Source organism: Dama dama, chromosome 9 (genome assembly GCF_033118175.1).
Source record: "Dama dama isolate Ldn47 chromosome 9, ASM3311817v1, whole genome shotgun sequence".
Lineage (NCBI taxonomy): Eukaryota > Metazoa > Chordata > Mammalia > Artiodactyla > Cervidae > Dama > Dama dama.
The window spans coordinates 107,545,085-107,561,054 of NC_083689.1; positions in this window are offsets into that span (position 1 = coordinate 107,545,085).

Sequence of the window (15,970 nt, forward strand, 5' to 3'; positions counted from 1 at the left end):
AGCGGAAAAGGGAGAACCTATGACTGAGTCATGTTGATGCTCGGTAGAAACCAACACAATACTGTAAAGCAACTATCATTCGGTTAAAAATAATTAAGTTAGAAAAGAAAAACATAGCAGTCCCAGAAATTATTCCCATTCCTTCTCCATTTAGTGAGGGGTCAAGGACAACAGCTCTCCTGCTTGCTGTCTCTTGTAACTTCTGTCTTGGAATGTGGGCTAAAGGGCTTCAAAGACCAAACTCCACGTCGTTTTCCCATGACGCTCCTGTCATCAGTTCTAGCTCTGATACTTCCACGTTGGACGGCGTGCGAGAAGCTTTTCACAGTGTCTTGCCCTGCACGCTTGTCCTTTAGTCTTTTCTCCTGCCATTTATGCTTACTCGATTCTAAATTGAATTATTCTTCATCGGTGCCTCATGAAATTTATAGACAAGATTACACATGTCCCCTTAGTTCTGTGTTGATAATATTGTCTTTAGCTTTGCTTATTTATTTTTTGCTGTGGTTGTGATTTAGTCACTAAATTGTGTCTGACTCTTGTGACCCCATGGACTGTAGCCTGCCAGGCTCCTCTATCCATGGGATTTTCCAAGTAAGAATACTGGAGTGGGTTGCCATGCCCTCCTCCAGGGGATCTTCCCAACCCAGGGATCAAACCCAGGTCTCCTGCATTGCAGGCAGTTTCTTTACTGACTGAGCCATGAGGGAAATCGTTTTTTTGGTTTGTGTGTGTGTGCTGTTATATATGCACGTATATATTTATGTATTTGGTTTTCATGTCTTTTAAATTGACTTGTGGGAGGAATCTTCTGCAAAATCCTTATATATTTCCAGAATTCTGAATCAATATATATTTTGTAACCTAAAAACAATGAAACAAGATAAATCTAGTTGTCAATTTTTGTGTGTGCATTTTTGGAATTCAAAATATCCCCTAATTGATTTTAATTGTACACAAATCCCTTATTACTTTTGTAATCTTCTACAAGTTTTCTGTAAATTTTGGGCTCCCCAGGCGGCACTAGTGGTAAAGAACCTGCCTGCAAATGCAGGAGACATAAGAGCCGCGGGTTCGATCCCTGGGTCGAGAACATATCCTTGAGAAGGAGATGTCAACCCACTCCAGTACTCTTGCCTGGAGAATCCCATGGACAGAGGAGCCTGGTGGACTACAGCCCATGGGGTCTCAAAGAGTTGGACACGACTGAACGACTGAGCACAAGTTTTAACTCAAAACAACTTTTGAAGTTCATAAAAAATGAAAGCACTCACTGAAACGTTTTCTATTTTTGTTTCTTTGTTTAATAAAAAGGAGCCTTAAAACCCCAATGAAATAATTCCATGAGCATCAGTTCAGTTCAGTCACTCAGTTGTGTCCGACTCTTTGCGATCCCATGAACCGCAGCATGCCAGGCCTCCCTGCCCATCACTAACTCCCAGAGTTTACGCAAACTCACATCCATTGAGTCTGTGTTGCCATCTAACCATCTCATCCTCTGTCGTCCCCTTCTCCTCCTGCCTTCAATCTTTCCCAGCATCAGGGTCTTTTCAAATGAGTCAGCTCTTCCCATCAGGTGGCCAAAATATTGGAGTTTCAGCCTCAGCATCAGTCCCTCCAATGAACACCCAGGACTGATCTTCATTAGGATGGACTGGTTGGATCTCCTTGCTGTCCAAGGGACTCTCAAGAGTCTTCTCCAACACCATAGTTCAAAAGCATCAATTCTTCGGTGCTCAGCTTTCCTCGCAGTCCAACTCTCACATCCATACATGACCAGTGGAAAAACCATAGCCTTGACTAGACGGATCTTTGTTGACAAAGTAATGTCTCTACTTTTTAATATGCTGTCTAGGTTGGTCATAACTTTCCTTCCAAGGAGTAAGTGTCTTTTAATTTCATGGCTGCAATCACCATCTGCAGTGATTTTGGAGCCCAAAAAAATGGTCAAGGGCATAGTTGTATGTAATGAATGTATGTGATCACCAGATGTCACTCTTGCTTCATGCTTTATTGCAACCAAGCGTTAGAAGGGATAATGCAATGCTGGTTTTCAAGTGGTAAAGTATTTTTATCAGCAGGGAAGCCTTATACCCTCTAATTAAGCAATAAGACTTAAAAGGAAGTTCATTTTTGATAGCAGGAAGACAAAAAATGTACTTGGCTTTAATTACCAAAAGAAAGAGCTAATTCTTTAAAACACATGTCACCTAAAGAATGAAGGACTTATCTTAGGTTGCTCTTAATTATACACTCACTGGCTTTATTAAGTTGATATACACTATGACTACTTCATACTTTTAATTTATGTCAATAAAGTTACAATAAAAATTTAAAGGGTTATTTTCTCCTAAGTTTTAGCAGAATGGATGAAGTTTAAGGTAGGTACAAACTAAAAATTATTGTGTTTTGAATTGTCCTGTTAAAGAAGGAAAAGTGTTAAATTTTTCAAAGGTCACTCTTTAAAATAGCCAAGGTCATTTAATGTCATAAATACTATATGAAACCTATCTTAAGTTTTGCACACTTAAAAATTTAAGGTCAATGCTTTAAATTGCATTTCACTTCTAACATTTATCGTATACTTACTAGATACCAGGCAGTATTGAAAGCACTTTATATGTTTTAACTCACTTCCTCCTCTCAATAAACCTATGAGGTCAATACACATCATTTCATTTTTAGAACTGACCAAAATAAGCCTCAAATGAATTCAATAAACTATCCAAGTTCTTGTTTTTCCAAACCCATGAAGTCTGGTTCCAGGCTCCATTGCTATGCCATCCAATAAACCTTTATACACCAGTAAACTTAGAATTTTTTAGATGTTAAACTACCAAAGAAAATATAGTAGTTCAATGGCACCCCACTCTAGTACTCTTGCCTGGGAAATCCCGTGGACGGAGGAGCCTGGTAGGCTACAGTCCATGGGGTTGAGAAGAGTCGGACATGACTGAGCGACTTCACTTTCACTTTTCACTTTCACGCATTGGAGAAGGAAATGACAACCCAATCCAGTGTTCTTGCCTGGAGATTCCCAGGGACAGCGGAGCCTGGTGGGCTGCTGTCTATGGGGTCACACAGAGTCGGACACGACTGATGTGATTTAGCAGCAGCAGCAGCAGCCATTTCAGAGTACTTTTACAAGCTTGGTTATATATCAGAAAGTTATAGTCCCTCAGTTTATGTCTTCCCTACTCACTTTCAGAGCTAACATTTCCAGTAGGGGACAAACTTAAGCATTATCCAGCAGCTAGAAGAATATGTACAAATGTGTGAGTATATACGTGCATATATATATATATATATATATATATATGTATATATATATTTAAAACAAAGCTATTAAGACTCTACATTAAGATGCTGAGTGGAATAAAATGATGCATTTAACTTCCCCAAGTCATGCTAAAACTTCAGGCAAGGTTTTTCCCCCTCCCAGTTTTACTGAGGTATAATTGACATACAGTTAGTTAAGCTGTACCACATAATGATTTGGTATATGTATATATTGCAAAATGATCACCACAGTAACTTTAGTTAAAATCAATCACCTCATATAGTTACAAATTTTGTTTCTTATGATGAAAGCTAAGATCCACTTTCTTCGCAACTTTAAAACAGATAATACAGTATTGTTAACTATAGTCACCATGCTGAACATGACATCCTCAGTACTTATTCATCTTTTAAGTGGGAATTTTTTTTCTTTACCTTTGGACCACAGACAAAGTATACTTTAAAAAGTTGGGACTTCCCTTGTGGTCCAGTGACTAAGACTCGATTCTCCCAATGCAAGGGACCCAGGAGAGCTGGACTATAAAAAAAGCTGAGTGCCGAAGAATTGATGCTTTTGAACTGTGGTGTTGGAGAAGACTCTTGAGAGTCCCTTGGACTGCAAGGAGATCCAACCAGTCCATCCTAAAGGAAATCAGTCCTGAGTGTTCATTGGAAGGACTGATGCTGAAGCTGAAACTCCAATAGTTTGACCACCTGATGTGAAGAACTAACTCATTGGAAAAGACCCTGATGTTGGGAAAGATTGAGGGCAGTAGGAGAAGGGGACGACAGAGGATGAGATGGTTGGATGGCATCAGCGACTCAGTGGACATGGGTTTGGGTGGACTCCGGGAGTTGGTGATGGACAGGGAGGCCTGGTGTGCTGCAGTCCCTGGGGTCACAGAGTCGGACACGGCTAAGTGACTGAACTGAACTGAACTGAGGCGCCATCCCTGGTCAGGGAACTAGTTCCCACGTGCCACCACTAAGAGCTGCAACTGAAGAGCCTGAGTGCCACAACTAAGACCTGGTGCAGCCAAATAAATAAATAAATACTGTTCTTAAAAAGTCAAAAATTGCCAACATGGTCCCGAGTTGAGAGGCGAAAACAGCAACACAATGTTGTAAGGTGGAAAGTGGATTGTTGAGGGTAAACCGACTAGAACCCCAGCTCTTGTGCTAACAGCTGAGAGGCTGAGAAGGAACACAATTCACAATTTATTCCAGAGTCTTGAGAAAGTTCAGGAACTGTTAGCTCCAGGCACCCTTGGGACTGGATGTGAAGTGTGTTTGATATGAGTGTGTGTGCTGGGGTCAAGCTATAATGAAGAGTACAGGGTAAATACGGTCCATGGGGCTCCAAGGCAAAAGGAGAAGGGGGCGGCAGAGAGGGAGATGGTTAGATGGCATCACCGCCTCAATGGACCTGAATTTGAGCAAACTCTGGAAGATGGTGGAGGACAGAGGAGCCTGGTGTTCTACGGTTCACGGATGTCACAAAGAGTCAGACACAAATTAGTGGCTGAACAACAGTAACAATAATAATGTAAATATCTTTTGAGATATGACTAGATTTTAAAATTCCCTCCTCTTCTCCATGCTTCTGGCCAACTGCCCACTGTCCATCCAGGCAGGAAGATGGAGGTTTATCTCCAGAGAAAGTAAAAGAGGATCTCTGTACAGCGGGTGATAGCAGAGAGAATTCATCCACACTGAGGGAACATGGGTACAATGCCAAAATCAGGGGGAATAAGTGACCATATACTTAACTGAATGCTGAATGCAGAGACCCCCATCCTTCACTGAGCTTCCGAAACAGTCAACTAGACTCTTGCCCTCCAGTCAGCGTCAGAGGATTCTTATAGCTACAGTCAGGCCAAGATGAAATCCCTAAATATATCAATGTCAAATGGCCCACCCAGATAAACCAAAAGAGAACCTCAGACTAGACAGGCCACATTCATAGGCGAGGTGTTCCTAGGTAGCTTTTCAGATCTCCACACTGAAGGGCAGAAAGCCAAGGACTTCCAGGCACATGAGGAAAGCCAACACAGAAAGCAGGACTTCCAGGGAGGATACAGCAATGGCCAAGAACCATGGGAAAAGAGCTCAACGTCACTAGTCATTAGGGAAATGCTAACCAAAATCATGAGATATGACTTCACCCTTACTAGAATGGCTGTAACATTTTAAGATGGTAAATAACAAGTGTTTGTCAGGGGAGTGTGTGATTTCCTCGGTTCTGTCTCATCACAACAAAAACTTGAAGCGACAGACCAGTGTTACAGCCCTGTGTTACAGCTCAGGTTTATTTAGAAAGTAAAGGAAAATACATCCTCGAGGCATGAGGGCATGCCGACCCAAAAGACACGAAGAGAAGAGAGACACCTCCGGCCCTTTGGCGCCTCTTTTTATAGGTTTTTTCTCCCCGCTGGGCCTGCCCTATGTAAATTGGGCTAGCCAGGAGTGCTGTTTGTCCCACCTGAGGCCCTCATTCCGATCCTCGGACCTTCCTTTGCTCTATTTTCGCGGGCTTTTCCCTTCCTTGTCTTTTAGCTCCCACCATTCTGGACTCCTGTCTCTTAACCACCGAACATGTTGATGAGCACATCTGCCCCCTAAGAGGAGAGGAGCTGCTCCTCTCCACAGACCCCATCATCTCTGAGCGCACACAGCTGGCATTCTCATACCACTCCTACAAAAGCCAGCACCTCCAAACCAGGCGAGGTGGACCCCTCCCCTTGGACCTAGGCTGGCTTAGGAGACTTGCTTAACTAACAGAAGGCAGGCGTCATGGTATTATGCAATTCCCAAGTCTAACTCCTAAGCAGTCTTACAGCTTCCACCCAAGTCTTTGGGAATGCCAGCTCTTGGAGCCCAGCTGCATACAGCCCCAGCAGCTTTGTGGAGAGGAACTGAGTCTCTCCAACATCCCAACGGGACTTCCGGACAACAGCTGGTATCACCTTGCTTGTAAGAGAGCTCTCTTGGAAGCTGAATTACAAGCCCCAAGCAAGCCACTCCAACTAAAGCTGTGTGAAGCAGATGGACTGTCTCTACCAAATCCTGCCCAAATGACAAGTTCTTGAGCAAAAGAAGTAGTGGGTATTGCTATGTTTTCCCCTTTTAATCTGTTAATTTTCTGTTGTTAAATTCCTTGTGTTCTTGTAATATACCTTTTTAAAAAATCTCAATGCATTCCCATAACTTGGACACCACACTGAGCATAACCGTCACCATTTATGGAAAAATAAATTTATCAAGCAAATGAACAATGCTAGAAACAATGTTTCACTTATTTCAGAAAATCTGAGATACATAGGTAGAACACATTAGGTAGTCCAGAAAGACTCCTGGCTGGCACCACTGTAAAACCAATTTTCTTTATTTCATACTATTAGACTGTTAAATTTGGAACCCTTAATCCAAATGTGCTGTATTTTTTAAACTGTTTTGAAGGCTGCACTTGAAGTTTAGTTTTTCTTTTCTTTTTTTGTTTGGCTTTTTGCTGTGTGTGTGTGTGTTTTGATTCAACTTAAGGACTTGATTAATGGCATTCCATTTAGAAAGTAACCAAGGCTTTACTAATCTGAAATAATCAGAGGTGGAGTTTTCTCTTTTTCTCTCTCTCACTCTTTCTCTCTCTCACTCTTTCTCTCTTTGCCTTATCTCACTGACTCTTTCACTTAATGCATATAATCAATTGTTTATGTAAAAATGGAGAAACACGAACTAGCCTTGAAAGACTTTTGAAAATGAAAAATTGAAAAAAGAGAAGTAACAAGGCTGCCCAGAGGCTGGCGGTAGTTTGCAAATTTTGCCAAATGCAAAAGATGTTTTTCTGCTTTGCAGACACACCAATATTTACGAGACACCCTCTCAACCACCCCCAGTCTCCACCTCCTACCCCTACCCTGGCCACTCCCCACCCAAACTCTCTCTCTCTCCCCGCCCCCTGATGCTCTTTTAACCACTTCTCCAGAGCAGTCTTTCTCAGGTGGAACCCTTCCCTCCTTCAGCTGTCTTACCACCGCCAACTTAAGACATCTACTCTCCAGGAAAAAGAGAGACACACCGAGAAGCCCTAGCAAATTCCTTTTGGGTGCATTTTCATTTCCAAAGCTTTTCAATTAAAACGGCCTCTAAAGGATGCCTGCTCAGAGAAAGTTCCTGAAGCCCCCAACAGTGAGGGACCAGCATTTATCCAGAAGTGACAGGACCAGACAGCAGAGGTCCCAGGGGGAAGCCATCCTTATGTAAACGTGCCTGCGGGACAGCCCTCCTCACAGGACAGATGACTGTCAGCGACTTCTTAATCAGCCTGTCTCTAGCAATAATAATCTAATCACTGGTCACCTAATTAAAAATGAAAGAAATCAGTGTCTTTTCCAAATCTGAGCTCCTAGCGTCCCAGGTTGCAGGCTGTCCTGAAGCCGAGGGCTGTCAGCTGTTTGACTGTCACGTCACGGATGGGCAGACCCTTGTGAGAGGCCTCATTCTCTCCTCGGCGATTTGATTATCTTGCCATCATTTAGTTCATGCATTGATCTGGACGATCTGCTGCGATGGGCCCCTGCTCATGTATTCACTCATTCACCAGTTCCACCACAAGCGTTTATTGCAGGCTCTCTGTTCGCTAGGGGATATATTCTGGGGATAGAAAGATGAATAGGACACTTGTTCAGCATCTGGCAGAACTCTCTGTGGAGGAAGCTGATATAAAAATATTTAGTTATGATACAATTCAATCAAGCCGTAATCCGGAAAACAGATACTCGCAGTGCATATTACGGAAGAGGGGAAATAGATAGAATAGAGTTTAAGATTTTTTAAAGAATTTTAAAAAATAATTTAAAGAAATAAATTTAAGAACTTAAGATTGTTTATTCAGGGCATGTGCCTCTCAAGTTACCAAAGGCTCCACCATATCCTAATTTTTTTAGCTTTGTCCACTTCCTTCATGCACGTGACTTTCTCGGTCCTTGTTAAGCACTTGAGTTTCAGATGCTGATGTAGGGATAGGTCTGTCGAGCAGACATCTGCCATTAGATGTGGTTTTAAAATTTAAGTATTGTTCTTTCAAGTGCGCTTTGAAGAAAATTATGTGCGATGTGTTTTTTAAAAATGCTTAATCACACGTTTCTCGGGTATGGGGGAAATAAAAACACACCTCACCAGCTAGCTGTGCCCTGCAGCAGGGAAAACAACCAAATTTTAAAACAAGCCAATCAATAGTATCTTAATCTGTTTCCATTTTAGTTGTCTTCATTGCCATCATTGAAGGGGAGATTTCATTCTCTTCGGGCTCAAGGCTCATTCTTTTTTATTTTTAATTTTCTCTTTCTTAGGGTATATGAACACTTGCTTTACAGTGCTGCACTACGTTCTTTTAACAAATACCTTCTGTAGCTTGTGAATGATTGTATTAGTTTACTTTTGGCTGTGCGGGCTCGTCTCTGGCTGCTGCATGCCGGCTTCCCATCGCGGCGCCTTCTCTGGCTGCAGAGCCCGCGGTTCAGGAGCTGCGGCTCCCAGGCCCGAGGGCGCAGGCTCAAGCGTCTTGGCGCGCGGGCTTCGTTGCTCAGAGGCATGTGGGCTCGTCCCAGATCAGGGATGGAACCCGGGTCTCCTGCACTGGCCGGCGGATTCTTTGCCGCGGCGCCACCAGGGAAGCCGCTGCGCTCGTTTCCGCAGGGCCGGAAGTGAATCCGTGCTGTGTGTACATTCATCCCGCTTCCTCCTGGGTCTCCTTCCGCCTCCCAGCCCACCCATCCGGGTCATCACGCAGTATCGGCCTGCTCGCTCCGCCACTTCCTTTCTACGCCCTGCTTCTCTGCAGATAGTGCTGGGGTGACGGAGGACTTTCCTGACTCTGAAGGAGACGGCGGAGAAGTCTCCGAGTCACTGCTGGCCCTCCGGTTAGTGACTGCGCGGCTCGCCCTAGTGGCTGGCTGTTCGCGCCCTGGTCAGGCACAGGCAGCCCTGGCGAGTCCTCGGTCACAGTCCCGCGCTCCTGGCTCCAAAGTGTCCGCTCCTGGCGCCTCCTTCTCCTGACCTCAGTGCCCGCTCAGGTACAGCCAGCCCTCTCAGCACTTCAAGGCCACACTAAGGCACCAAAACTTGCAGTTCAGTCGCTCAGTCCTGTCCGACTCTTTGCGACCCCATGGACTGCAGCTCGCCAGGCTTCCCCATCCATCACCAACTCCCGGAGTTCACTCAGACTCGTGTCCATCGAGTCGGTGATGTCGTCCAACCAGCTCATCCTCTGTCGGCCCCTTCTCCTCTCACCCTCAGTGTTTCCCAGCATCAGGGTCTTTTCCAATGAGTCAGTTCTTCCCATCAGGTGGCCAAAGTATTGGAGTTTCAGCTTCAGCATCAGTCCTTCCAATGAATATTCAGGACTGATTTCCTTTAGGATGGACTGGTTGGATCTCTTTGCTGTCCAAGGGACTCTCAAGAGTCTTCTCCAACACCACAGTTCAAAAGCATCAATTCTTCGGCGCTCAGCTTTCTTTATAGTCCAACTCGCACATGCATACATGACAACTTGAAAAACCATAGCCTTGACTAGATGGACCTTTGTTGGCAAAGTAATGTCTTTCCTTTTTAGCATGCTGTCTAGGTTGGTCATAGCTTTACTTGCTTTTCTTTAAAGGAGCAAGCATCTTTTAATTTCATGGCTGCAGCCACCATCTGCAGTGATTTTGGAGCCCCCCAAAATAAAGTCTGTCACTGTTTCCATTGTTTCTCCATCTATTTGCCATGAAGTGATGGACCAGATGCCATGATCTTAGTTTTCTGAATGTTGAGTTTTAAGCCAACTTTTTCACTCTCCTCTTTCCTTTTTCATCAAAAACTTTAAATTCACCAAAACTCATGAATAGACTGTTGTGTTAATTGCACCGAGATCGAAGAACATAGCTTATGCGACATTAGTTACTTGAAATTTCCTGGAACTTGCCCTAAGACCTTGCTTGTGATCAATTTTCGTAAATATTCAATGTGTGGTTGAGAAGAATATGCTTCTCTGGTGGTTGAGTCTATATTGGTGTTACAATCTATGTAACAGATTAACACACATTTAGAGGTTTAAAGCATCCACTTTTAAATATCTCGCAGTTTCTGTAAGTCAGAAATCCAGGCATGAGTTCTCTGTTTAGGGTTTCACAAAATTAAAAATGATGTATACAGCAGCAGTGTTCTCATCAGCAGCTCACAGTCGTCTTCCAAGCTCATTGGGTTGTTGGTAGATGTCAGTTGCTTGCAGTTGTAGAACTGCATTTCTCAGCTCAGACCCTCAGCCCTCATTTTCTTACTGGGTCCTGGCCCAGGTTTGCTCTCAGCTCCTAAAGCCCACTCTGCTTCTAGCCCTGTGGTTTCACACATGGTGTGTGCTAGTCGGTCAGTCTCAGCTAACTCTTTGCTGTCCTACGCACTGTCATTCAACGGGTTCCTCTGTCCATGGAAATTATCTCAGCCAAAATACTGGAGTGGGTAGCCTTTTCCTTCTCCAGGGGATCTTCCCAACCCAAGGATCAAACCCAGATCATCCACATTGCAGGCGGATTCTTTACTAGCTGAGCCACAAGGGAAGCTCAAGAATACTGGAGTGGGTAGCCTATCTCTTCTCCAGTGGCTCTTCCCAACCGAGGGATAGAACCAGGGTCTCCTGTGTTGCAGGCAGATTCTTTACCAACTGAGCTATTTTAATCCTTAATATAGTTGTGCTGATTGTGAATTTGCCTATTTCTTCTTGTAGTTCCATCTTTTTCTTTTTTCTACTTTATTTTCAGAATATTTGATTAGATGTATGCAGCATAGAATTATGTTGATCCTTTTAACTCTAATAATAGTTTTTGTCTTAAAATCTATTCTGTTTGGCATTAATATAGAATGCTGAACTTTCATCTTGTTAGTATTTGCCATATGTTATTGCTATATACATATATATATATGTTTTTATATATATATATATATGTCTCTACTCTGTACATTTTGGGCATGTATCAGTTATCTTTAGAGGAGGGAACAGTTACCCGCTCAAGTATTCTTACCTGGAGAATCCTATGGGATATAGGAGCCTGGCGGGCTACATTCTCTGGGGTCGCAAAGAGTTGGACATGACTGAGCAACTAACACACACACACACACACCATTTATCTATTGCTGCCTATTATACTGTTCCAAAATTTAGAAGCTTGTTAGGGCAACCACTTGACTTGCTCATGATTCTGTGGTTCAGCAAAGTGAACTGAACTCAGGCAAGGGGTTCTTCTACAGGTCTTACCTAGGATTATTCATGTGGCTGCAAGTCATCTGGCAATTTGACTGGAGCTTGATGTTTTAAAATGTCCTCACAGATTTGGTAGTTGGTGTCAGCAATTGATTAAGCCACTCTCTTATTTACTAGTCTCTTATTTTTGAGGCAGATGCCTGGGCTTTGTGTGGTATGGGAAGGTGAAGACTGAAAGCAGAAGCTGAAAACGCCTTGAGAACCAGGCTTGGAAATCCACGGGTCCCTTCTCTAGTTCTCCCACTGTGCTCGGTCATCCTGGCTGGGAGCATCCAGAGGGTGTGCTGCCTCAGTGTGAAACTTTTGAAGGTTTAGACACATGTCATGTCAGTCAATAATCCTCCTCACAGTAGGTTCTTAGCAGGGTGAGTGTGAGCAGTGCTCCTTCATGGCCACTACATAGATATGGTTAAATGCAAAAAAAAAAAAAAAAAAAAAAAAAAAAAACTTCAGACATCTGCTATCAATGAGAAATCCTGTTGTTGAATTCTATTTTGTGTTTTCAATAGCTGTGTTTTTCTCTCATATGTATCATATGAAGCATTCAAAACATGAAAGAATGAAGATATACCTAATTGATATAGATTCACTATTAAAAACCAATTGTTTTAACCATTGGTCAATTGTCTCACACAAAACAATAAATTTGTTTCCTGATTTTTTGAAAAATTCAACTACTTTTAAACCACTAGCTCTAAATGGCTATCATCAAGACAATGTAATTATGTAGTAAAGATCTTAAAAAACATTAAAGCAGCAATTAACGCCTGCTTATTAACTCTATTTCTCAGCTTCAGGGTGCAGTCTGCAGAGTCACATTCATTCATATTCTCTCCTTTCTGCAGCAGAGTTCACTGTCTCTCCATGTTTGTCTTTCCTTTTTCTTCAGCTGCATGGTATGTGGAATCTTAGCTCCCCGACTAAGGATGGAACCCATGTCCCCTGCATTGGAAAGCTGGAGTCTTAACCACAGGACCTCCAGGGAAGTATTTCTTTCTTCAGTTTTTCTCTGGGCATATGGCTACCACTAATCGGCTTCCAAGGTGGCTCAGACAGTAAAGAATGTGGGAAGACCCCGGTTCGATCCCTGGGTCGGGATGATCCCCTGGAGTAGGGAATGGCAACCCACTCCAGTATTCTCGGACAGAGAATCCCACGGACAGAGGAGCCTGGCGGACTACCGTCCACGGGGTCGCAAAGAGTTGGACATGACTGAGCGACCATTACTTTCAATGAAGCTAGTTGTGTAACTAAGTAAGTTCTGGAAAATGGGGTATTTATGAAAAGTGGGGTCCGTGCCTTCCAGAAGCGTCTGTGAAGAGAAGATGAACAGCCATCTCCTCCTCCTTTCCTCTTTCCCATTGGCCTAACGGAGACAAGAGGGTGGGGCCAGAGCCGCCATTTTTAACCGTCAGGGCTGACAGGGCTGCAAGGCTGAAGAAACCTTAGGCTAGCATCCCAACTCTAGGCCATAGGTCCGGGCATTTAGAGGAGAGGAAAATAAAATTCTCTCCTGCTCAAGCCATTGCTATTTCGGCGTCTCCATTACCAGATGCTAAAGTTAATCCTAAACATCTTTCTCGTATTTGTTTGCTTTTGCTCCCAATTTTATCCCAGCAGTTGTTATTGTACCTGACAGTAACACAACTCAAAGAGGCAGCCGCCCAGCAGGAGAAATATGACGGACCTTCCGCAGCTGAAAAGATGTGAATGAAGTTAAGGACAAGACTCACATCTGTCATACAACAGGCAGTCTATAAATATGAATATTTGTTGAAGTTAATTCATTCATTAATTAATGAGTTAAGTAATGGCAGGGGGCTGCCATGGTTTTGAACCCAATGTCATAACTCTTTAGAAGATCCCCTCCTTCTTACACTAGTTAGCTAACTCCTACTGATCTCCCAAGATCCGGCTTAAATGAGACTTTCCTGTCGTGCTCGCTCAGGTTTTCCTGGTATTGGGTAATTCCTACCTTCCTGTATGTATATATCTCTGCCTTCCTCTATGTATATATCTCTGCCTTCCTCTCACCTCTCTCTCTTACTAGCTCATCATATTGAGACTGCAGACTACCTCATTCATGTTCTTAACACCCAACATGATGTCTGGAAGGATGGAGGAGAATCAAAGAAAGAATACTTCTATACATGGAAAAAGTCATATAGGACTTTCCTCTGAAGATTTAGGAACTGGATTAGTCAGTGTTCTGCAGAGAAGCAGAACGGATAGGATGTGTGTGTGTGTGTGTGTGTGTGTGTGTGTGTGTGTGTGTGCGCATACATACATATAAAGGGAGAGATTTATTTTAAGGAATTGGCTTATGCCATTGTGAGAGCTGGCAAGTCTGAAATCTGCAAGACAGGCTGGCAGGCTGGAAACTCATGGGAGAGTGGATGTTGCAGTCTCAAGTCTCAGGGTGATCTACTAGCAGAATTCCTTCTTCCTTAGGGAGATCTCAGTCTTTTCCTTTAATGCCTTCACCTCATTGGAGAGGCCCACCCACATTATGGAAGATAATCTGCTTTACTCATAGTCTATTGGTTTAACTGTTAGTTCTACCTAAAAAATATCTTCACTGCAACATCTACATTGGTGTTTGGCCAACAACTGGGGTACCAGGGCCTAGCCAACTTGACACCAAAAAATTAACCATCACAGGAACCATAAAGATAAGTGAGTTTATTTAATAATTTTATGTTCAAATATTACTATTTATATGACCTCTGCCAGGAAAGCTACATTAAGTATTGAGCATTGTAGCAGGTCATTAGGAAGCCAGGAAAAAAAAAAGAAACAACAATTGATTATGATAAATGAGAGAGAAGATTCTATAGAAAACAATTTGAAATATAATCAGGTCTATTTAGCAATTTCAAATTCAGTATTACTGTGTGCATGGTTAAAGAAAGTTCACTCCCACAGAGGATTTGCTATGTAAGAAAATTAAGCTGAGCTTATGTGAACCAAGATCTCTGGGAGGAAAACAAGAATGCACACATCAGCAATATTCACTTAAGGTTAAAAGATTTTTGACTATTATTAATCAAGAATTTAAATATCCCAAAGATACAATATTTCTTTCTTCAGGACAGGATGTCCAATTCATAGCCCAGATGAAGACTATATAAAAAGGAGGAATGGAGGATGTGGTCCCTAGTATGCATTGATCTAAATTAATGGTTGCAGTATGCAACCCTGTAAATTCAACTTCTCTTGCTGTTTGTGCACTAAAGGGTACTCAGTTGGCCCAAAAGAATTAATGCAACTTCTAAAAGTAGGCCAACTAATTTATAGGCAATAGCTTTCATACCAGGAAAAGTGGATCAATAAGTAATGTATATTTATTTCCAAGAAACCTAGCAGTGCTTTTCTCACTGAAAAGTGAGCAGGAATGGAGTCAATCAGAAAGGTCTTTTTTCTGAGAGTGGAACAAGCCCAGGAAACACCTCTTTCTGAGTAAGGAGGTGTATGACGCGGCATCCAAGGAGGCAAACAGGAGAGAAGAACATGTGGCAGGAGAAGTCTGACGGGCCGGCCTTAGCCCGGCAGACGGAGGCTAAGCTCTTGGGTCAAAAGCAAGGCCAACACCAAGAAAGAGAAACCAATCTTCTCTGGCATATCAGTTACTTCATCCCCTCTTTGATTCATTCATCCCCAGTCCTCCATTTGTGCAGCTGTATGATGCTGGGAAAGACTGAAGGCGGGAGGAGAAGGGGCCGACAGAGGATGAGATAGTTGGATGGCATCACCGACTTGATGGACATGGGTTTGGGTGGGCTCCAGGGGTTGGTGATGGACAGGGAGGCCTGGCGTGCTGCGGTTCATGGGGTCGCAAAGAGTCGGACATGACTGAGTGACTGAACTGAACTGAACTGAGTGTGGTTTATGAAGAACTGCATAAATTACATGCAGTTTAGAACTATATTAGAGATGGAAAGCAGGTCGGTGGTTGGTAGGGGGCAGGAATGAGGCTGGGTCCACCTCTAGATGAGTCATATGATGGGGATCTTTGTGGAGCTAGGAGAGCTCTGCATCTCCATTGTGGTGTTGGTTACACAAATCTATGCATGGGATAGAACTGCATAAGAGTTTCTACACACAGACATGTGGTAAGCTGTGAGAACAGGACCTTGTCTGCCCTATTCATAGTAACCTTGCATAGTTCATGAAGAACTACATAAACTATGTGTAGTATATGAAGAACTACGTAACTACTACCCGAGGCCCCCACTGACAGAGCCTTTGCCCCTGCCCAGCCTGTCTGAGGCTGCCTGCGCACAGTTCCCACTCGAGGTGCCCATGGCCTCTCAGCTGTCTCTCCTAAGGCCTGGGCGTGTGCTCACAGATGCATGAATGCCTCTGAAGGGCTTTCTAACCAAGGAGCCCAGGAGGTGT